The sequence below is a fragment of the Nomascus leucogenys genome, chromosome 9 (assembly GCF_006542625.1).
Source record: "Nomascus leucogenys isolate Asia chromosome 9, Asia_NLE_v1, whole genome shotgun sequence".
Lineage (NCBI taxonomy): Eukaryota > Metazoa > Chordata > Mammalia > Primates > Hylobatidae > Nomascus > Nomascus leucogenys.
This window is the reverse complement of record NC_044389.1, coordinates 102,769,749-102,792,239: the sequence shown is the minus strand read 5'-3', so window position 1 is coordinate 102,792,239 and position 22,491 is coordinate 102,769,749. Positions and strand designations below refer to the sequence as shown.

The 22,491-nt window shown below is 45.8% G+C and overlaps 1 protein-coding gene across 2 annotated transcripts in view; it reads left to right on the top strand.

Annotated features, from left to right (window-relative positions):
• FAM107B (family with sequence similarity 107 member B) overlaps window positions 1-22,491 on the top strand; it is a 251,898-nt gene that overhangs the window by 163,164 nt on the left and 66,243 nt on the right. The window contains exon 1 of one of the 2 annotated variants that reach the window (XM_030819302.1): window positions 3,225-3,377. The exons of the other annotated variant lie outside the window; for it this stretch is intronic. The gene's annotated coding sequence lies outside the window, so the exon portion shown is untranslated. Of the gene's footprint in view, window positions 1-3,224; window positions 3,378-22,491 lie in introns of those variants that run through there. 2 annotated transcript variants of the gene reach the window in all.

The following is a 22,491-nucleotide window of genomic DNA, read 5'->3' as shown; positions in this document are numbered from 1 at the left end:
GCTGAGGGTCCGGTGTTGCCCGTTATAACCCTGGGAAGTACCAGGCTTATTCATTCAACAAACATCTATCACACACACAGTGATATGTTGCAGACACTGTGGTGGATGGTATGGATACAAATGGAAATATCACCATGGCTCATAACCTTTAAGTTTTTATTTCCTGGGATCCACCCACAGTGGCTCCAGGGGTCCCAAACCAAATTGGATACTTGATCTTACCTGTATTAAAATCCCACTAAGATTCCCTACGGATGTGAGATATTCAGCCCAAAAGAGCGGATTTAGCATATTGATATTGGCCTCCTGTCTTTTATTTTAATTAATAAATTCAAAGTAAATATTTGCTCTTATTTGTTTTTGGTTTAAAAGAAATTATGGTACCCGGTGCAAAAGATAGCATCATGACTTTGAGCCTGTAGGCATTTATACCCTAGAGTATGGAACGAGGCTTTGTTTCTATTTCTCTCACAGGGCAGGCAGGGAAAAGACTGCGGTCACTTACCACATTCAGACACTCTGCCTGTGGCCTTGCATCTCAGATGTTCATCCAGGCTACTTTGTATGGAGAAGTCAGGCTCACTGCTGGGATGGGGTTTAGAATCTTGAATCCAATGCATCTTTGGTTAGAATCTCGAATCCAATGCATGCTTCTCCTATTCATCTGATGGGGCTGCCATAACAGAATACCACAGACTGAGTGGCTTAAGCAAGACATTTCATTTTCCCCCAGTTCTGAAGGCTGGAAGTCCAAGATCAAGATGGCAGCAGGGTTGGTTTCTGGTGAGGTCTCTCTTTCTGGCTTGTAGTTGGTAGCCTTTTCATTGTGTCTTCATGTGGCCTCTTCTCTGTGTTTGGGCAGAGAAAGACAGAGTGGGGAAAGGGACAGTGGGAAAGGAGGGAGGGAGAGAGGAAGAGAGAAGGAAGGAGGGATCTGGTGTCTCTTCCTTCTTATATAAGGCCACCAGACCTATGAGCGTAGGGTCACACCCTTATGACCTCATTTAACCTTAATTACCTCCCTATAGGTCCTGTCTCCAAATACAGTCACATTGGAAGTTAGGGCTTCAACATATGAATTATAGGGGTACGTGGCACACAGTTTAGTCCATAACACTTCCCATATGCCAGATATTACATTAGGCAAGTGAGTATAAAGATATGTATATATGTCAAGCACAAACTCTGGGCTCACAGAGGCACATATTTATGATACAGTGCAATAATGGCAATACCATGTCGGGTATGGGAGGGGCAGAAAAAATCCATTTAGTGTGAGCAGGTCAGGAAAGGCTTTCCAGAGAAGACTGATTCTCAGAGAGGAGAGGAGCTCTTGGGGATTGGTGAAGGTCTGCTAGGCAGAGGGGAAGCCCGTGGAAGAGCATGACAAGGCCGTATATTCATTATTTCATCCAGTCTTCACCACAGAGCAGGGCCACTTAGCAAATACGGCACTCTGGCTGAGTGGGGCCTTGGATGTTTGCTGGGGAGCTTCGACTTGATCATGTAGCAGGAAGCAGGCACCCACTAAAGTGTTTCAAGCAGAGGAGGAAACTGAGCATCTTGCACCTGGAAAGTTCACTTGCACCCCAGAAAGTTGAGAAGAAAAGCATGTGTTAGATCAGAGGCTGGGGCCAGTTAGGAAACCCCTGCCACCATATTGTGACTGAGCCGAAAGGCAACAGTGGCAGTGCCAGCAGAGGGGGAGGGAGATAGCCAGGAATTGTGCACACTGCACAGGCCTTGGAGTTGATGCCCATGTGGGGAGGGAGGGAGAGAGTTTAGGCTGGATCCTAGGTTTTGGTTTGGTGACTGGCGGAGCCATTGTCAAGAACAGAAACACAACTCAAGGACGGGAGAGAAGGAAGAATCATAGGAAACACCATGTATAAAGTTCAAGGAATTCAGCTTCCTGAGCTGGGAAGGAGTTTCTTTAAGTTCTCTGGCAGCGATTCCACCCCTCAGTGGCTTCCAGGGACCCAGGGATGGCCAGACCCTTACTTGGCGGGCAGGCTGTGGCTTAGAGCATGGTGTGTGATAGATATCTTTGGAATAAGTAATTTGTTTACCAAAATCCATAACTGATGTGACTTTTCAGTATGACTATGACCCAAACTGTCTTAGTCAGAAAAATTTCCCCATAAATAAGCCCTTAGTCATCTGTTGCCAAGACTGTTAAAAAGCTTTTGATCTAAAATCCACGAACCTGTTGTCCTTTTTGCTACGCTGAAACAGATACTGTTTCAGTCCCTGATTTTGTACCTGCTGTGATTCAAGTAGATGGTAATCTCAGAGCCTTAGGGTTGGCCAGAGAAGCACTTCTAAGAGAGCTGAAGAAAAGATCAGAGAGCAGAGAAGACGCAGAATAAACCCTTTCTTTCTTGCATATTTAAATTTCCAATTACCCTTTCATGAAGGGAGGGGAGGAAAATGGGTGAATCCCCAGGTCACTGGGTTTTGGGTCCTGGCTTGACCGTAAATTTGTACAATTACAACAAATGTTTCCTTTTCCTCCCTGATTCCGTCTGCGTTTTCTTCTAAGAGGAATTAGCAGGATTTCTATGGGGACGGCCTCTGAGCATCGCAGACTTGCCGGGGAGACGGAGCCCGGACACCCAGGAGCCAGACGCTCTTGGATACTTTGTGTGTGTGAGAGAATAAGAGACAGAGAGATGGGGGGGTGAGGACAGAGAGAGAGAGAGAGAGAATGAAAGAATGAGACAGGGGAGAGAGAATGAGAGAAAGAGAATGAGAATGAGGGAGAGAATGAGAGAAAGCGAGACAATGAGAAAGAGATTAAGGGAGAGAGAAGAGATAAAAGAAGACAGAATGTGTGTGTGTGAGAGACAGAGAGACAGAGAGGTAGAGGGAGAGAGCGAGGGAACGAGGGAGTGAGAAAAAAGGAGAGTGAGCGCCCCGGAGCTTTGTGGCTGTGACCCACGCGGCCGCCTTCCCACTTTCCCGGTCATCCGGAGTCGCCGCGCTTCCCCTCCAGCTCTCGCTCCCACCGAGTCCCCGAGGCCGAGCGCTGCAGCCCCGGCTGGCGCCCCTCCCGGCGCGGATGCCCGGCCTTTCTGGATCTCCGCCCAGCGCGCGCGAGCCGTGGAAGGAAGGCGGGGGCGGGGCTGCCGGGGCGGGGCGCGTCGGGGGCGTGGCCTTGCCGCTCCGCCCCGCCCCGCCCCTCCGCTTAATTCGGACGCGCGGGGCCGCGGGGAGCAAGAGCCGCTCTGAGCCGGACTGGCTTGCGGGCCGGGCCGCTGCCGCCGGAGCCGCCCTCGCGCCGCCTCGGGTCGCCGCCGAGCAGTCGGGCCGCTGGGCGCCGCCGCGGGCGCCCAGAGCGAGCTGGGAGGGAGCCGCGCGCCTTTGTGCGCGCCGAGGTAGGTTCGCCTCCCGCACTTACTTTCCACACAAAGACGAGGGGCGCGGGGAGGCGGGCGGCGGCCTGGCCCGACCCCGGCCCCGGGGACCCTCTCGGCTGGCGGCCGGGCGGTTGGGGGGTCCCCGTGCGCGGGAGGGCAGCGGGCGTGCGGGGACCACGGGTCACCCCGCGCGGCGCCCGGGAGGTGCCAGGGCTCAGGGCGGCCACGCGGCGGGGCCGGGCGGGGGGCGCCGCGGAGGCGGGGGCCGCTGCGGGGAAGGGGCCCAGCGGCCACCCGGCTCATTGTTGCCTCCTCGGCGCTGCCGTGGGGGAGCCCTACCCGGCGCGGTGTGTGCTGCCTGGCCGTGTGCGCCGTATGCCCGCCCTCGGCGCCCCTCGCCCCGCGGCGCCCGGCGTGGAGCGGGTCGCGCCCCGACGCCAGCCCCCGCCCGGCTGACAAAGCCGGGGCCGGGGAGGTTTGCCCCGCGCCGAAGGTGGCCGTGACACTGACTCCAGTCTGCAAGTAACTTTTCCTCTTTTGCCTCTTCTCTTTCTCCACTGTTCCAGTGAACCCAGCATATGGGGTGGTGTAACACACACAAGGAGTCCTAATTGAATTTGGGTTCCATAATTTCCCCCAGGCATCTTTAGGTCCCTTGGAGGTGGCACTGATGCGTATGGCCAAGTGTTAGTGTTGTGTAGGGGATGGTGTCCACCACTTGTGAAATCTGCAAGAGGAATTAGGTTGAGAGGGTAAACTGCAGATTTCATTCGCTGCTGCAAGGTACCAAGCCTGCTTCCTTCCTCCCTCCCAAAGATTTTAGGCAATGACAGCGGAGCAAAGTTACTTGATAAGATGGGTGCGATTTTGAGGGGTCATAAAGAAAAACGGAATGAGGCCTGTTCGACTTCACATTCTTAAACTTGCGATTTCTTGCTATCAAGTACATCGGTTTTCTCCTCCAGCCACGTTTTCCTAACATCACTTTGGAAATTCTATCTATCCAAGTGGCTTTAAGTTGAAATAGTGTCTGGGCTGCCTGTCCAGAGAAGATTTCTTAGCGCCGCTGGTTTCCGGTTTAAAACTTTTCATTAGAAAATTTTATATATTAATTAAAACATTGAAAATATATAGAAAAAAACCACTCATATGCTCACCACACAAACACACCCTAAGGATGAAGGCATCTTTGCTTAATTTATGCCTTGGCAAGCAGCCATAGTGTGTTTGTGTGTGTGTGTGTGTGTGTGTGTGTGTAATAGAGAAAGAGGAAAAGAGAGAGAGGGAGGGAAAGAGGGTGGGGTGGTAAATGAGAGCATTACCGACCAGCCACATCAGCCTAAAATAAATTTAATCATGATAATTCTACAATATTGGTATGCCACTTACATCCAACATTAATACGGACAAGTTGTTTTGAAATATATTTTCTTATAGGTTTGCAAATAACCACCTGTACAGAAGGGAGAAGAAAGATACAGGAAAAACAATGTAAATTTCCACTTTATTTGGAAGAATGGGCTGACAAAAAAGTTTCACGGACTATATTTTTGAATTCAGGAGTCTTTTGGGATTGACTTTTGTCTTTAAATGAAATCTTTCAGCTTTAAAAATATTTTAAAGGTAACATTGTGTTCTGAGAGTCATGAGAAATATGTGATGGAAAGGAATTCTTGTTTGTGGAACAAGGAATAGCAGTGATTGTACAACCGGGTGCATGCTGGCTTCTTTAAAGACCTTGCACTGAGAAAGTAAAATAAGGGTTTTCCTGAGAGTCGTGAGTTGTGTTGAGTGTGTATGTTCTTTTAAAATAAAATCGTTCTTTAGCCACAGATTTGGCCACTGGAAGCTTTTGTCATTATACACTTTTATTTTCCTCTTGTAACATTTTTGGACTTTTGAATTCTCTAATATGCAAAATAGAGGTCTTTGAGACAACCGTTTAGAAGTAGGTTGATCATTAGGATGATGCAATACATTTTGAAGTTAGAAGAATTTACAAGAAGGAAGTTGTGGCTGTGTCCACTCAGGTGCATTTTTGTTGCAGTTCCTAACACTCGGGACGCTTTAATCTGCACGCACGCTCAGGGGAGCGTTGTGGTGTAGTAGTGGCCTGTGAGTGAATGAGTCATGCATGCAGTGTGCTCTGATGATCGGCATTCCTTCAGGAGTCGTGATGCCTTTCTGTCTGCAAAAGTCAAACGAAGCTCCAATAGGAAATATCACAATCTCCTACCCCAGGGGACTGGAGATCCCCTTCCTTGGATGGTTAAAAATGGACTTGATTTGCGCTTCTGAGAAGTTGACATGTGAAATCTTGTTCCTGATGTGGGAGGATGGACGCCGTTATTCATTCATTCATTCATTCAGTCTTTCCTTTGACTCTTAGTTGTTTAAAATGTCACAAGTAAAGGTGGAAAAGAGTTTTACTGATTTTCTTTGGGAATGGTGGAGGGGTAGAAGACTTCTCTCCTGATGGAAAGAGGAAAGATGAGGAATATGGCTTAATGTTATTCCTAACTTACCTTCTGCCACTTCACTCCAGAATTCTGTGTGCAAGTGTTTTAAGGAAGTGAGTTGGGAGTTTGGGTAAGTGAGATCTAGATTTTGGGCATTTGTAGAAGTCCCCGGCTATCTGGGGGAGTTGTCGCTCTTCTTTCAGCCTAGAGAAGGTGGCTATGGGTGCTAGTGTGCTGTGGGGCACACTCGGGGGTGGGAAAGCTGCTGTGGAGTGGGATGTCCTCTGTGTGCATCATGGGGTCGAGTGTGGCCTTGGGATGACCTCATGAGACCTTGCTGCATTTCCTTGTATAGTTCCCTTGTCTACTCATGGCCTATTTTTACTTTTCCTTCTTGAAACAAACCATTTTTCTCCCCTTTTCCTTTCTAGTTCAAGAAGGGCTGGGCCTAATCCATCTGAAGTTTCCCTCACCCTAAGTACTTAGGAAACATGCTGAAGAGGAATGGACAGTCTTACCCATCTCATATCTCTGATTCCGGTATCCCATCAGTGAAAGAAATAAAGATTATTTGGCAAGCTGGATTAAATTGCCGTTTAGTCATGGTGCATGGACAAGGGGCTATTTTAAGGTTGATGGGGGGGCTTTGCTTGTCATTTACCCTCCATTCACCAGACATTTAGTGTCTGTCATGTGCCAGGCACTGGGTTTACTGCTGTGAACAAGACTACAAGGCAGGTGAGGAAGATATTTAAGAACTGGGCTGGGTACAGTGGCTCGGGCCTGTAATCCCAGTGCTTTGGGAGGCTGAAGCAGGAGGACCGTTTGAGGCCAGGAGTTTGAGACCAGCCTGGGCAACATAGTGACCCTCATCTCTACAAAAAATTAGCTGGGTGTGGCAGCGCGCCCCTGTGGTTGAAGCTACTCGGGGGGCTGAGGCAGGCGGATTGCTTGTGACCAAGAGTTTGAGACCAGGCTGGGCAACATAGTGACCCGCATCTCTACAACACGTTTTTAAAAATTAGCTGGGAGTGGTGGTGCGTGCCTGTAGTCCCAGCTACCCTGGAGGCTGAAGCAGGAGGATCACTTGAGCCCAGGAGTTCGAGGCTGCAGTGAGCTGTGAGCTCGCCAGTACACTCCAGTCTGGGTGACAGAGTGAGAGCCTGTCGCTAAAAAATACACATACATAAAAAAGAACTATACAGAATTACACAAAAATTATTTAATTACAGTTAAGAGCTGGGAAGGGAAAGCACTGCTTGGTGAATTAAGGTATCTCAGAAAGAATGATGTCAATGCCAGTGAAGGTGGGGGTTGGGTTTCTGATGGTGGAAATGTCAGGGTGGGTGGGTGCGGCAGGCCATGGGGCTGCATGGGGATTTGCCCAGCGCCCATCAGTTCAGAGCCTGCTGGTAGGGGCTTAGCTGAACAGATGAGGTGGACTCCTCAGTTCTGTCTGGAATTTGGCTGTGGGGTTCCGACACTTTGTCATTTGGGATTGAAGGTGGATCAGGAAACCGTATGGTTCTGTCCCAGTGTCCTTGCTGAAGGTAAACCTTGTGGCCAGTAGCCCTGGGAAGCCGGTTTTGGTAGGACGTGGTGTCCTGAGCTGGCCTGGATTCCAGGAGTGAGGACTTGTATCATGCAAAGGGCACCCGACTACAGCTGTCCCCACCAGAGGTTTTGTTGCAAATGAAAAGATAAGAGGAATTTGTGGGGAAAGAGTGAGAAGACTTATTTAAGAACGTTATTTGGACTCAGATGAGCTGTAGGAAGGAAAACAGGGAGAGAGATGCAGAAAAAGGAGGTAATGTTGCTTTGACACCAGGTGAACTCTTGACTTTGGGACTGACTTTTTGTTTTTAAGTGAAAATAAATCTTTTCAGCTTTAAAAATATTTAAAGAGTAAAATTGAGTTCTGAGATTCACGAGATGTATGTGATGGAAAAGAGTTTTTTTTTGTAGAACAAGGAATAGCAGTGATCCCACAGCAGGGTACATGCTGGCACTGAGAAAGAAGGGCTTCCCCACGAGGAGTGAGTTGTGTTGAGTGTGTGTGTTCTGTGGAAATAGAAATCATTATTCAGCCGCAGATTCTACATTCTTTTATATTCCCTGATCAAAGATGTTTTACCAAAGATGTGAGTTAAGCATATCTTTTTTTAAAAAACTGTAGAGATGAGGTCTCACTGTGTTGCCCCCGCTGATCTCAAACTCCCGGGCTCAAGCGATCCTCCTGCCTTGGCCTTCCAAAGTGCTGGGATTATAGACATGAGCCCCCAGGCCTAGCCTACCAAGGATGTGAGTTAAGCACACGTTAATAGTCCTAAAACAGGCCCTGTGGTCTGTAGTGGTGTTGGGGGTGTGTGTAAGTCACATGGTTTGGTGACAGTAATGTTTCCTCCACACAGCAACGTCTTGGGGTTCCTGCTGTGGCAGAGAGACTGGGGTATAAGAAGAGCACCCCCTTAGAGGCTGTGAGAGGGCAGGGGACCCTCTGGGCTGCTCAGCAGGCCTCTTCCTGGTGGGGCTGCTGAAGTCCTTAGCAATCAGGAGACTTAGAAGTCTTGAAGTGGGGGGACACTGAGCACCAGCAACCCTCAGGTTATGTATGTGTGGTCAAGTCTCCCGTAGAAACAAGGTAGAAAAAATGCAGGTTGCAGACTGGCTCTTCCGACCATGGCAGGTTTAGATGCATGTGGTTAGAGGGTTTTGCCTCCTCATTCTCTCTCTCCTTTCTGTTGTCAGTGCTGACTTGAATTATGCTGGAACATCTCCAGGTGACAGCCCTGCCTGGCCACAGCCTGGGCCAGAGGAGTGGAGTTGCTGAACGGAGCAAGGTGCTTAATGTGGTATAGGGGAAAGGTGTGGAGCTGTGAGCCCGGCCTGTCAGGGTGAGGATCCAGGCCCCAGCTCTTTGACCTCCAGCAAGTCCCATAACCCCTTTGAGCTCTAGTGTTCTCATCTGTGAGGCTGCCTGGGTTATATGCACCTCCCACGAATGGTGGGGACATGTGGTCCCTGAGATTTGGCAAGTGAGGGGTGTTTATGCTGTTATGCTAGTGCCCACAACCTTTCAAAAAATGTTCTTTGCAAAATGTTACTGTGATAAGAGCACTTAACATGAGATCTACCCTCTTAACAGATTTTTAAGCGTATGGTGTTTTATTGCTGACTACACGTGCAATGTTGTAGGGCAGCTCTCTAGAGCTTATTCCTCTTGCTGAACTGAAACCTTGGGCCCATTGGTTGGTAACTCCCCATTTTCCCCCACTGCAGTCCCTGACAACCACCATTCCACTCTTCAAGTCTATGAATTTAGCTACTTAGATGCTTCATCTAAGAGGAGTCACATGGTATTTGTCCTTCTGTGCCTGGCTTCTTTCACTTGGTCCTCCAGGTTCATACATGCTGGTGCTTGTGGCGGAAACTTCTTTTCTAAGGCTGCCTAGTATTCCATTGTGTGTATATTACCACATGTCTTTACCCATTCATCTGTCCTTGATGGTTAAGTTGGTTCCACAAAACTCCTGGAAGAAAACATAGGGGAAGACGTTCAGGACACTGGTCTTGGCAGTAATTACGCGGCTGCCATGCTAAAAGTACAGGCAACAAAACCAAAACTAAACGAGATTGCATTGAACTAAAAAGCTTCTGCACAGCAAAGGAAACAGTCAACGGAGTGAAAAGGCAACCTGTGGAATGGGGAAAAATGTTGGCAAACTACATATCCAATAAGGGGTTAATATCTAAGAAGTATAAGGGATTCCCACAAATCAACAGTAAAAAAACAAAGAACCCAACTCAAAAACGGGCTAAGGACTTAGACATTTCAACTCAGAGTTTTTTTTATTATTTTATTTTTTTGAGACAGAGTCTCACTCTGTCGCCCAGGCTGGAGTGCAGTGGCACCATCTCGGCTCACTGCAACCTCCACCTCCTGGGTTCAAGCGATTCTCCTGCCTCAGCCTCCTGAGTAGCTGGGATTACAGGCATGTGCCACCATGCCCGGCTCACTTTTGTATTTTTAGTAGAGATGGGGTTTCACCATATTGGCCAGGCTGGTCCCAAACTCCTGACCTCAAATGATGCACCTGCCAATCCCCTCCCAAAGTGCTGGGATTACAGGTGTGAGCCACCATGCCTGGCCTCAACTCAGAGTGTTAATAACGCAGCTGGCAGTGATGTCAAGATGCGGACACAGGGACACTTGGGAGGGAGGATGGGAGCTTTGTCCCTCGTCCCCACCTGCTCCTCAGTATCTCTTCATGCCTACAGGAGAGTTTTAAAGATAACCGGGTTTTCATATTAGAAATAGCCTGTTTTATTCTATTCTTGGACATGAGTTTTGGCATTGTTCCTAAAGTGTCATAGTAAAGTGTATAGGAAAGAGGGCTGTCATACTGTGGTATAAGCTTTTCTGTGCCATTATTAATATATGAGACACAGCATGCTTCGTGAAAGTTAAAATTGACACTTTATCCAAGTTTTAAGGTGTCTGGTGAATGCTAATGAGTTTACAAAAATTGTACAGTCTCATTATGAAATCCTGCAGTATAAATAATCACAAGTGGTTTGTGAGTGTTTAATGTAGATGTATCAAAATTCCTGTGTCCTGGAGGAAGTTAAGAATGCCATTTGTGCATATGCGTTATGTAGAGGGCGCTTTATAATACTCTTTCTCTTGTTACTTGATTCTATTTGAAACACTGGTCAGGGTTCTCTTTCATTTTTTCTTTTCTTGGTGGATGTGCAGGGTAAAGTAGTGTATTGGAAAGAGAGAGGCCTAGACTTGAAAAACTTTCAGACTCTTAAACCTAAGCTTGCCCTGAATGAGAATATGACTTTTGAGCATGTCATTATTTCTGTTTCCCAGCGTCGTCTTCTGTAAAACGGAAATAGTCACACTCACCTACCTCTTAAGAGTTGTCTTAGGGTGAGAGATAGAAGCCTGCATTCTTTATGCCTGCTTGTCCTTTTAGGGAATGCTCTGGAATTGGAACAGCATGTGGGCCACCCCTTAGGATAGGTGACTCTTAGAAGGTGAGAGGAGGCAGGGCATGGGGTGTGCAAGAGAATCAGCTACATCATCTTTCAGGTTCCTGCTGCGGTGGGTGAATTCTGTTATTCTGTGCCCATGGAATGGGAGGTGTCATAGAAGTCATAGGCATCAGACGTAGAGTTTGACCTGAGTGAGTCAGTTGCCCTCTTGGGGCTCGCATATTCTTACCTGTGAAATGCAGTAATAATACTGGTAATATTATTATTATAATCAATGAACAGTTCTTCATCATCTTATATGTGGCCAGGCATGGTGTCAAGTTCTTTATGACATTTCGTCATTCATTCAGCAACTACTTAAAGAATGCTGCCATATGCCAGTCACTGTTCCAGGCTCTGGGGATCGGTGGGATCACTGGCTAGGATGGTGGGTGGGACAGACAGACTCCCTGCCTGCATGGAGTTTATATGCTAGTGCATGACAGAAGGTAAATCGATACATGGATGAGGTGATTCCCGTGGTCAGCGCTGTAAAGAAAACTAAGTCAGTTCAGGGGGCTGGAGTCTGGTGGGAGAGCAGGTTTTGTTTTTATTAGGATGAGGCCCCTCTGAGGAGGAGAATTTGAGATCTGAGTGAGGCAAGGGGATGAGCCTCACAGAAACAAGTGCAAATATCAGCCCAGTGGCTGGCAGGAGCTTGCTGTGGAAGGAATGGCCAGAGGGCCTGTGTGAGAGGCGCCAGCGGGCAGGGCAGGAAGAGAGCTGTGCGGCGGGATCCAAGGAGGCCTGGCAGGCCACGGTGAGGACGTGGCTGATGAGGAAGCCACAGGAGAGTTCTGAGCAGGGCGTGCAGGAGATGGACCTTGTATTTTGTAAGTGTGTCCCTGTGGCTGTGGAGGGCCGTGGGGACTGCACAGGGCCAGGAATGGAAGCAGGGAGACCAGCCGGGGTGCCGCTGGTGAGATGGATTGGAGTTGATACAAGAGAGAAAGGCATTGCGGGTGACACCTGCTCTTTTGGCCTCAGCCTTTGGGTGAAAGATGGTGCCATTGATTGATATGGGGAGTCTGGTGGAGGATGAGCTTTATGATGTTCACATCAGCCTCTGGACTTAGTGTTGTTTTATTCCCATTTTACAGATGTGGAAACCAAGGGGGAGAGAAGTAAAACGTTTGCCCTAGGACCTGGCCAACAAGGTGAAACCTGTCTCTACTAAAATTACAAAAATTAGCTGGGCGTGGTGGTGCACACCTGTGGTCCCAGCTACTTGGGAGGCTGATGCAGGAGAATCGCTCGAACTCAGGAGGCGGAGGTTGCAGTGAGCTGAGCTCGAACCACTGCACTCCAGCCTGGGTGACAGAGCAAGACTCCCTCTCAAAAAAAAAAAAAAAAAAAAGGTTTGCCCTAGGAAGAAGCTGAGCCAGGACTAGGATCCAAGTCTGATCTATGCCCAAGCCTTGTGTTTTCAGTCATTTTTGCTGTACTCTGTAAATATCTGCGTTTACTCTCATTGCCAGATTGATAACGAAAGTACCTGCAGAAACGTTTGGGAGATGCATCTGTTTTGTTTTTAGTATAGCTTTATTGCGGTATAATTTATATTCCATACAATTCACTCATTATACATGCACAGTTGTGTAATTTTTAGTAACTTTGTAAGGGGGGGCAGCCTGCCACCCTTACAAAGTCCAGTTTTTAGACTTTGCAGTCAGTTCCCCCTCCCTCCCCCAGCCTTAGTTAATCAGTGATCTTTTCTCTGTCTCTAGCATTTTGCCTTTGTACAGGTAGAATCACAGTGTGGCCCCTCTCTTGTGTCTGGTTTTGTTCATGTAGCATAGTGTTTCTGAGGTCCATCCATTGTTGCCTAAGACATCTGCTTTTAAGGAAGCTTCTTGGCATTTGTCATCTATCATAAGAGATACTCTGTGCTGATGAGAAAAACATCCACTGAGATGTGCCTTAAGATGAGAATAAAAATAACGGTGGCCAGCATTTCCTGAGCATTTGTTATATGCCAGGCACAGTTATGGCCATTATTTTCTGTGATTTCTGGAAATCAGTTTTAGAGGCACCAACCAATGCAATTCCATGAGAGGTGCCGTGATCAGTGTTTTTCAAGTGAGGAAGCCGAAGCATAGGGAGGTTAAAAGCTTGCTCAGAGTTTTAAGAGCTGGGATCAGACTTGGGCCTTCTTCTCATGCAGCTGTGTCTTTACTGCTCCTTCACACGCCCTTCACCCTGTGTTTCAGGCTAGTGTCTTCGTAGCCTCACAGAGAGACTGGGATTCCAGTTGGAGAGTGCATTTGCCAGTTTTTTTTTTTTTTGGCATGGTCTTGCTCCGTCATGCAGGCTGGAGTGTGGCGGTGCCACCATAGCTCACTGCAGCCTTGAACTCCTGGGCTAAAGGGATCTTCCCACCTCAGCCTCCTGAGTAGCTACGACTGCAGAGCGCTTCACCACTCTAATTTTTAAATTTTATTTTTTTTAGAGTTGAAGTCTTGCTCTGTTGCCCGGTTGGTCTTGAACTCCTGGCCTCAAGCAATCCTCTTGCGTTGGCCTCCCAAAGTGCGGGTGTGAGCCACCGTGTCTGGCTGAAAATTGTAGTTTTAAGGGGAATATTTGTACTGAATTTTCATTTTGGCGTTACCATATGGAGATGATAGTGTCTTAAAGTGATCCATTTGTGAAGGAGTTTTCTTAGGCATAGTGTCAGAATGGCACCAAATTAAAAACACATAATTATGTCGTCAGGCAGAGCCTGTGTGTTTGAGTTGTTTTAAATGTTGTGTTTACCAGAAATGCCATTTTTGTACAGAGTGCCCCAAGGCTGTTACCCTATTAATGAATGGAATTTAATTAGGCATCATGCATTTTTCAAGATGTTTGTCTAATTGTATTATATATTAATACATTTTACTCTCAAACAATTCTATATCTAAATGGTATTTTTTCCTGCCACATATAGTCTATATTGGAAGATTTCGTAGTTTTGTATTGCAGAGGAGTTCTTTGTGTATCACAAGAATTCTGAAATTTTGGAAAAGATTTTAAACACCTTACACACACAAGTAGCTTGGTAAGAGCTGGTTACATAATTTTAGCCATGATAAGCAATAAATATTTTTTTTTTTTTTGAGACACTCTTGTCGCCCAGCTAGAGTGCAGTGGTGTGATCTCAGCTCACTGCAACCCCTACTTCCCAAGTTCAAGCGATTCTTCTGCCTCAGCCTCCTGAGTAGCTGGGATTACAGGTGCCCGCCACCATGCCTGGCTAATTTTTTTTGTTTGTTAATTTTTATTTTTAGTAGACATGGGGTTTCACCATATTGGCCAGGCTGGTCTCGAATTCCTGGCCTCAAGTGATCCACCCACTTTGGCCTCCCATAGTGCCACTGCGTCCGGCCAGCAGTAAACTTTTTGGAATAAGAATTAATGTTACACTGGGTTCTACCCCTGGTTTCTGGTAGAACAGTTTTTACTGGTGTCACATCTTCCTAAACTTTCTCAAATGGAATTATGGTGTCGTTAAACTTATTTTTCACGTTTAGTATGTTTTTCACTTTTAAGGATTTTTAATTATAATTTTAGTTTACTAGTTCAAAGTAGCAAGCAAAAAAGCTTTTTATGTCAGAATACCTAGTTTTAAGAATAAAAATTAAGAATTAATGATATTAAATTTTAATTTAAAAAGACTTTGTTCACATCTTTGTTAATCTCTTTATATGGTTAGGACCCCAGGGAAGTCTGCCATTTTTTAAAAGAAGATTAACCCGCAGAATGGTAGGCCTTTGAAATGAGTGAAAGAGGTCAAGCATTGTTCCATATTTGTTGGGCAATTCCAGGCAGTGCAGTGGCCAGTTAGAAATCCTCACGACTTGAGCTAGAAGCCTGGGGGAAAGTAGGATTTGGGGGCAGAGGTAGGTACTGGAATGGTGCAGTGAAGAAGCTGTTATCTTCCATCGCCAAGGGACTCTGTTCAGCTTTAATCTGTGCCCTGGCTGGACGCTGCATGTCAGCTGCCCAGGCTACCAGTGTGCAGGGCGCTGCAGTTAGAAGCAGGCCCCAACCTGTTTCTTTTTCCATTCCAGAATCGCTTCTGACTGGCACATGCCTTGAGGAGAGGAGATATTATCTTGAAAAACTGATCCAAGTAAAACTGAAATTGCAGAGAGTAAAAATTGGGCTGTACATGTAACGCATGCACTTTATGCAAGTTATGCCTCAATTATATATTTTTAAAAAGATATACAAAAAACAAAGCCAAACCACAAAACCCCTGGGTAGAAATGCAGGAGTAGACACTGTTAAGGATGCAAAATATAAGCCACCCCTTATGTGTTGTCTCTTTTTCTCCCCTTTCACTTCAGAGGTGCCTTGTTTTGATTCACGTGATAAAATGACTCTGGGCAGACCTTGATTTTATGCTTTTTTATGTGAATGGCTTTCACATGAAGCCTCAGGGTTGCTACGAACCTGCTGGCAAAAATTTCCAGCAAAGGAACCTGTACATTTCCTCACTAATAGCCCCAGGAACTGCCTCTTCCTTTGCCAAACCTGAATCATCTTACCTGAGGGTTTCTTGGTCCTGAGCTGGGTGTGGCCCAGCCATTCATAGCCTAGTTTCTGTGCTGGGCCCTGACCTTTCAACTCGGGGATGGCTGGGCATGCAGTTTGGGAAATCAGATGACAAGGGATCCGGGAAGCCCAGGGATCTGTTGAACTTCCCACCTCCCCAGCATTGATTTCATCCCTTATTCACTTAAAAATGGCTTTTCTTAAGGACCAGGATTTGAACAAAGTCTCCAATACATTTGATGGTTATGCCTTTTAATAGCTGTATACATGTAGAACAGTTCTTCTGCCCCCACCCCTTCCCCCCATGCTATTGACTTGTTGAAGGAATCAGGTCACTTGTTCAGTAGAATGTTCCACATTCTGGGTTTGGGTGCTGGTTTTCTTTTAAACTCATCCCGCTAGTCCCTGTATTTCTGTAAACCGGAAATTATCATGAACGCTTGATCAGATTCATGTGCAGTGTTTTTGGCAGGATTACTTTGTTGGCATCATCTGGCTTAACGTTGCATCAGCTTAGGAAAAGGTCCGACTGTCTCACGTGTAGTGATTCTAAAACTAAGCGTTGGGGTCCTGTGGTGGTGGCAGCTTGACCCTTTCATTTCCTCATCGATCTTTCTCCCAATGCCGTTAGCATTCATCGATGACTGTTGTTTGAATTAATTATTTCATTAGAGATTGTTGATTCTTCTTTCTTAATGAGATGGCAGTGAGCGTGGGATGAGATTTAAACTGACCAGGGTGTCAGGGAAAACTGACAACCTTGATACAGCTTAGGGGCATCTAAAGAATTAACAGAAAAAAGCAAAGATTGGCTTGGCTCTTGCAGTTACTGTGAGCGCCTCCTGTTATTAAAGCTAATTACTGTTTGCACGGTCTTCTATGGATGTTACCATGTCAGGTTAATTTTGTTATTTAAGTCTTGAGTGGCAGCAATGTTAAATTCTGTGCATATGTGCTAACTGTCTTTTTTACGTAACTTGGGTGCCTGTTCACCTAAGTTAGGAGAGAATGACCTAGGTTTAGGGGGTAGAATTCCCCGTGATGGTTCAGACCATGATAGAGAGTATCTTTTTCAATTGTCATTTTAAATTTTCTGACTTGTAGGGAGACATTCATGCTCAGTCTTTTCTTATAAAAGATCAGTCATTGATGAGTTTAAAATAACTAGAGGAGAATGATACATCTGAAATAGTTTTGTGTTTTCTTCTGCAAACATACAGAAGAAATGGATCTTTTTTTTTTTTTTTCTTTTTTTTTTGAGATGGAGTTTTGCTCTTGTTGCCCAGGCTGGAGTGCAATGGAACGATCTCAGCTCACTGCAACCTCCGCCTCCTGGGTTCAGGTGATTCTCCTGCCTCAGCCTCTCAAGTAGCTGGGACTACAGGCATGTGCTACCACACCCAGCGAATTTTGTATTTTTTTTTTTTTAGTAGAGACAGGGTTTCTCCATGTTGGTCAGGCTGGTCTCGAATTTCTGACCTTGGGTGATCCGCCCGCCTCACCTCCCAAAGTGCTGGGATTACAGGCATGAGCCACTGCCCCCGGCTGAGAAATGGATCTCTTAATGGCAACTCTCAACTTCATTGTTAAGAGTGTTTGGAGAGGGTAGATGCTTGCATTGTTTCCCTTAGGAAGAAATTGAGAGTTCCTTTGAAAGGAGCATGATCGTAGCGAATGAATTTAATTTATATATGCTCCATCAGCACCAGGCTGCATGGTGACATACTACCCCTGCAGTTTGATTTTGGGACAACTTCTATACTTGAAGGCTACCACAATGGAAATACGTTGATTCTAACTATCATGGGCAAGCCTGTCTTGCCACAATGTGTTGTTCGAAACTCGATTGTTAAAAGGATCATTAGAAAGTAGGTTCTAGGATTCCCATAGTCACAGTCTCATTCTGAGGAGTTGTGCTGTTGGCCAAACAGTTGATTTCATATAAATCATGGCTGTGACCAGTAAGTCCTAAAAGAAAGATGTGAAAACTAGAAACCTGAAAGAGTTTGAAACCATAAATGATGCTTCTGTTGTCAGAGAGGTCTTGAGCTTGGAGAAGCCATAGAAATAAAGAGGTCATCTAATCAAGATTCTTCATTTTTGATGAATAAACCAATGCTTAGATGTGTTAAATCACTTGCCCAAGACCACACAGCTAATGATTTGTAGAGTTGGAACCAAAACTCATCCTGGAATAAGGACCATTGGTACGTAAGTGTTTCTTTTGAACATGTTAAATGCTTTTTACATGCATCATTTTTGGATCCTCACGCCAACCCTGTGATTTAGGACTGTAATTGGTTTTATTTTCTGAGGAGGATGTTGAGGCATAGAGACATTGAATATCTTGCCCAAGATCACCCAGGACTGGGATATATTCACTACAAAGAATGCATTCTTTTTTTTTTTAAGTTTTTAAAATTTTTAAATTTTACTTTATGTTATGGGCTACACGTGCAGTACATGCAGGATTGTTACGTAGGTATAAATGTGCCACGGTGGTTTGGCGCACCCATCAACCTGTCATCTAGGTTTTAAGCCCCGCATACATTTGGTATTTGTCCTAATGCTTTCCCTCCCCTTGCCCCTCATCCCCCGAGAATGTACTCTTATTCACCCTGTGGTGTACTGCCTTCTGATTCATTCGTTCATTCATTCATTTCTTCCTTTTTATTATTATTACTGTTTAAAATTCATTATTTCGTGTTAAAGGAATGCCTTATTCCTAACAGCCTATAAACATTGCCTTTCAAGGACTTTCCATATACTCTTAAAATCTGTATTTTTAAAAACCTGCCAGTTCTAATTATTGCAGATATGGTCAGTGGAAATCACTAGCTATAATAAATGTTATTTTAATAATTGGTAATTGTGCCTGGCTTACTAGTATTTGAAAAAGCTTTCAGATTATAGATGGTTCAGGACTCTTAAAAGATGTCTGGGTAAGTTTGAACTGATAGTTTCTTTCTTTTGATAAATGTCCTTTGCCAACCCACAGCTTTAAAAATAATTCCTTTGACCATTCTTTTAAAAAGTCACCACTTATTCTTTTTTTTTCTTTTCTTTTCTTTTTTTTTTTTTTTGAGACAGTCTCGGTATGTCACCTAGGCTGGAGTGCAGTGGTGTTATCTTGGCTCACTGCAACCTCCTGGGCTCAAGTCATCCTCCTGCTTCAGCCTCCCAAGTAGCTGAGACCACAGGCATGCACCACCGCGCCCTTCTAATTTTTGTATTTTTAGTAAGGACGGGGTTTCACCATGTTGACCAGGCTGGTCTCGAACTCCTGACCTCAAATCATCTGCCTGCTTCGGCCTCCCAAAGTGCTGAGATTACAGGCATGAGTCACTGCGCCCAGCCTCACCACTTATTCTTTAAATTCTTAGAAACATCATGGAGGAATCGACTTGGGATGGGTTTGGAGCCCTCATTCTCTCTCTTCTTCCTGCTTTTCACTCCCCTTCAGTAACATCCTGGGCAGCCCTGAAGCTGAGATTTCATCAAGATCAGATGTGTTTTTGGGAGACAGCATGTGTGGGGTGATGGGTGGGGAGGAGTGGAGGTGATAAGTCAGTCACCCTGTGGCATGGGAGAGGGTGTTTGGTGTTGATTTTCTGAGTGTCAGCCTCTTGTTTCTCAGGACGGTTGGTCGACTGTCCTTTTCTCTATTTGCGCTGCCCACAAAGAGCCAGATGTGGGTGCCTCCGGGGGTTTATGGGACCCACTTACCTGTGTGAAGCTGGCTCACAGAGAGGGGAGAATGGGCAGACCCTGGTAGTGTCCAGGGAGACTTTCACATGGGCGTGGTTTGTACTCTGACCCACTGGTGACTTTAAACAATTTGTCATCAAATACCACAGTTGGCTTTGCAGCTATCTGGTATTTGTGCCTGGAGTAGGTTTGTTTGTTTTGTTTTAAATGCTTCTAAATTACAATTCTTTGTGAGCTTCCTGTTTCATACTTACAGCTGAAATATGTGATGACTGAATCTACCAGGACTGCTTTTTTCCCCCTTTCTGCATTTGTACTGGAAACAGAACAGCTTGCACGCACAGCCTGGAGCATGTTGGCTGCATGTGCTTCTTGGTGGACCATAGCACATGGCTGACTAATTTCAAAAACCGCCTATTTATATCCTCTTCAGAATCACTGTCAGACTTTAGGCACTCTCTCTACTAATGTCACGTCGATTAATATGGATTTTAAAATGGAGGTAAATTACTTTTTACTCATGGGTGAGTCATTAGATAGTCTTCTTTAAATATACATCCCACCATTTCTCTCAAGTGTTGTGTCACACTGGTAATTGGCCCATGCTGGAGTTTTCAGCAATTATCATAGGATTGAATGCAGGACCAGGCGTGGAGAACACCTAACCTTCTGATTTTATAGATGAAACGACGCCTAGGGTTGCTGAATTACTCAGAGCTCAAAGCTCCTTGGTGCAAATCTAGGACTAGAGCTCTCTCCTCCCGTAGCTTCGAATTGAGCACAGTGTCCTTTACTGTCACCCACCTTGCCTCACCCTACCTACCCCACATGCTGGCACTTGCCACCACAAAAGAATAAAAACAAGGACAGGAAACAAAACTTCCTAGTTACTAGGGTTATGGTGACGATTTTATAGCAGAAAAGAAAATAATGTTTAAAATATGTAATCCTAAAGAAACTGTCTTTTTTTGGATGTTTGTGTAAGACAAATTCTTATTCATACTAATGGAAAGTCTTAAAAACATTAAACATGAAAAATAGTTGTTCATACCATGAACATAAGCCTAGGCATTTATTTAAATGTATGAGAACTATCTTTGTCGACTGTGTCTGTTGTCCACATTTTGACTTCTAGGGCTAAGCAACTTCCTGTGATTGGATAAATGCAGGAGTTCTTTCTAAATAAATATATGAGAATATAAGTATTTACATGAGAATAAATACATGAGTACCTGCACTGTGTCTTACACTGCCATTATCCTCAGGCTCTTTTCCGATGTATGTTATCATTTATTAGTTCTGACACTGGCACATTAGAAGGACAATGAACTTTATGCTAGATAGACCTAGGCGGCATGTTGTAAGTGCTTTTATCTTGGTGAGTTCAAGTTTTCTCATCTCTTCAGTGTGACTATTACCAGACAGGAAAAGCACCTGGCACAGTGCCTGTACACAAGTGTGAACAAAGGGTAGTGTCTGCTCCCCCAAGTTGGTGTTGTGATGTGATGTCATACGTGATTGTTTACACTCTCACCTGATGGGCGAGACTATTCACTTCTCATAGGACTCAGTGAGAGAGAGTTTGTCCCAGGATTGGGGTGAATGTTTCACCTATATCATCCTCTTGGGCCTTCTCCACCTGAAATGTGGCGTAGTTTGATAAGCAGTGGTAGAATACAGAGGCAGGTTAGGAACCTGGTGGGGGTAGAGGGTCCAAACTGGAGCTCTGGGGTCTAATTGGAGAGTGGAGGAGCGACCCTGGGCTCAAAAGTATGGCTGTTTTCATCCGTTTGGGCTGCTGTAACAAATACCACAGATGGGGTGGCTTACACAGCATTTATTTCTCACAGTTTTGGAGGTTGGGAACTCCAAGATCAAAGATGCTGGCAGATTTGGTGTCTGGTGAGGGCTCCCTTCCTGTTTTGCAGAAGGCCACCTTTTTGCTGTATCCCCACATGGTGGAGAGGGAGATCATCTGCCTGGTTTCTCTTTTTCTAAGGGCACTAATCCCATTCATGAGGACTCCACTTTTATGACTTAATTACTTCCCCAAAGCCCCACTTCCAAATATCATCACACTGGGATTAGGGCTTAAATAATATGAATTTATGATGGAGGAGGAAAAAATATTCAGTCCATAGCCATGGCCAAGGTGAGCAGAGGCTTCAAGTCTATGGGCAGGCAGGATTCTCACCTCGTATTTTTTTTTTCTTTTATTTTTAGATCTACCACAGAGACGTTCTTTGCTACAGGTAGGATTCTTAAAAGCAAAGAAGTGTTCTGAAGAGAAGGTGGGTTTTCAGTGGCCTGGGATAGAGGAGGATAAGGAGGATGTGACTTGTAGAAGTGAGAGTGAGGCTATAGGTCAGGAATTGAACTAGCACATGAGGAATTCGGGTCGGGAGGTCACCAGTAACCAGGAGTTGACAGTGATGCGGACTCAGTGCTCTTGCCCAGGTATTTTGTTGCTTGCTGGGTTCCTGTTTATGCAGGAACTGACTGCTGGCTGGGGGCACCCCTGCATGCCCAAGCAAGAGGGATCCAGGGTCAGCAGTCAGTGGCGGGAAAACCCCCTGAGGGTGCCTTGTATGCAGGGAGAGTGCATCTCCTGTTTGGTTTGGGACGTGCCTGGTCCAGGTGTAATTAGTAACAGAGGCTCCCTCCACACTCAGCAGTGACTGCTGTGGTCAACAATATATGTGGTCACCCTACTCATGAGTACTTGGTTGCAGAGAAGTATTTGTTATGTGTATGAGTGAAGATCCTGACCAAAGATTTGACCAACGCAAGGTTCTGTGGTGAGTCCATGGTTTACCTGTCTCATGGGTGGAGCTTGGCTGCGTCTTTTCGTGTACTTGTTATTTGAATTCCAAAGAACGTTCTGCGCCACACTTTTCAGAGCTCTTTTCTCCCAGTGTGTGTTTTAGATGGCCGTCTGTTTTGTCATTGATCAGCTAATTCTCTGAACCTCAGGGCAGCCGCCCACGCAGCATCTGTAATTGCACCTCTATAATTGGCTGGAGTGCTCGAGAGACTGTACTTGCTTTTCCTGGCGCCCCCCAGGGTACGTGGCTTCACCTAAAGGCTTGGTGGCAGGGACTGGTGACAGAGGGAAGAGGAAGAGAGGAAGGAGAGGATGCTTGGTCTTCTACTCATTGGCCTGATTGACAGGGGCTGGGAAAGTCTGATTCTTAGTTGACTGCTGGGAAGATGGGGCTTGCCAGAGTGGAGGTGGCTGAGGTGGGGTCCAGGTGTTACTAGTGGAGGGTGTCCAGGTTCTTGGCATTTTGAGCAAACAATTGGACAAAATGCACAGACAAAGCAAGGAAAGAATGAAGCAACAAAAGCAGAGATTTATTGAAAACAAAAGTACACTCTACAGGGTGGGA